Source organism: Etheostoma spectabile, unplaced genomic scaffold, assembly GCF_008692095.1.
Source record: "Etheostoma spectabile isolate EspeVRDwgs_2016 unplaced genomic scaffold, UIUC_Espe_1.0 scaffold00008626, whole genome shotgun sequence".
Taxonomy (NCBI): Eukaryota; Metazoa; Chordata; class Actinopteri; order Perciformes; family Percidae; genus Etheostoma; species Etheostoma spectabile.
In genome coordinates, this window is record NW_022603611.1 from 33,414 (window position 1) to 35,239 (window position 1,826).

Below are 1,826 nucleotides of genomic sequence, written 5' to 3' on the forward strand. Positions count from 1 at the left end.
TGCTCCTCAGTGTGTTATCTCTGCTCTGTTGAACTTATATATTATATATATATATATATATATATATATATATATATATATATGTGTGTATATATATATATGTGTATATGTATATATATATATATATATATATATATGTATATATATATATGGTTAACGCCACTGACTTTGGTAGAGGTGATCATGGGTTCGATGCTGACTTCGGTACAGGTGATCGTCGGTTGGAATCCCGGTTAGGGCGGGTGTATCCAGGTGGATCCTTAGGCAAGGTCCTTAATGCTACTGGCCTACCTCAACTATGAGTGAAACCACAAATACAAGGGGTCTGCGGCAGTTGCCAGGGCATCAGGGCAACCTGATGAGAAATGGGCTACTGGAACAAGACATACATGAACTAGAGCAGAAAACATGGATCTGATGTGATGCTATATAATAAGGTTGTGTTCCTCTTCACATATAAGCTGTAAATCAAGTACTGTAAATACTGTGATACTGAGTTTTAATCTCTATAATCTTATTTAGAAACCTTAGTTTAAACTAAACATGAAGTCCTTATTCCAGAGCTTTACTACCATTTTACTACAACGCAGTACTTCAGTACAACGGTGAGGTACTTTTACTAGAGTATCTTCATTTTCTCCTACTTGCCTATTGTACGTTTTAATGATGTATTTGTACATCTTAACGTTGCATGTTCATATACATGTTACTATATATGATGAGTAACATAACTGGAACTGTAGAAACGCCGTGGACTTGTCTCATGTTAGTTTGGGTTCTGTATCTTTTCACAATAAAAGCATGAAGTTCCTGTGAGAGTTTGTGGTCTTTCTCTTTAACTTTAAAGTCAGGGGGGGGGGGGGGGGGTCATGGAGGACTTGTTGCTGATCATGATTTATTTCTAATTATTTTATTGTTACTTTAATAACATCCAGACCAGACGGTCTATTGTCTGAACTCTTTATTAGTCAACACAACTACATGGAGGGTGCAGGTGCATTATGGGTAAACCTGCCAATCAGAAGGTTGGTGGTTCAATGGTGGTGATGGTGGTTCCTGTCATAGTGTCCCTGGGCGAGACACTGAATCTTGAGTTGTCCCTGATGCTGCCCTGTTGGTGTGTGAATGGTTCCTGTACCCCCCCCCCCCCAGGTCGAAGCTATCCGAGTCTCAAGAGAACTCAATAGAAAATGTCCCAACCAATCACCAGCGAGGAGGTTGGTAGCCAGGAAGACCGGCCAACCCCTCTACATCCCTGGTCGTACCAAACTAACTCTAACATTTATTGAACATTGGCTCCATCTACTGGATCATTTGCAGTACTTGCCTTACTGTTTAATAACCTTCATAGATGTGTTTCCATGTAACTTTATGTACTATGTGTATATGTATATACATCATTATATATTGTAATGGGAATTTTATATTTAAGCATGATTTCATATATCATTGTGTATTATTAATCCATTATTTATATGAATCATTACTATGCTTTCCAGTTATCTGACTTCCTTCCATTCATTGTGTGTGTGTCCTCCCTGAAGAAGAGTCCCAGCTGAGACCACCACCATCACACCAGTTGGAGGTCGGGGTCTTAACGTCTGAAGGACACAGTTGTGACGAGCGATGTTTATCGATAAGGGTTCAGGGTCAAGAAGATCTTCTATCTGGACGGGACCAACGGCACCAGGTTGTCTTTGGCAGCTGAGATAAATAACCGCTAGAAGACTTGGAGACATGAGGGACAGAAGTAGAAAAGACACGGACACTGGCCAGGGACAGGTAGGGTTGGCAGTGGTGGGCCATGCAGAAACCTTGATTGCTAA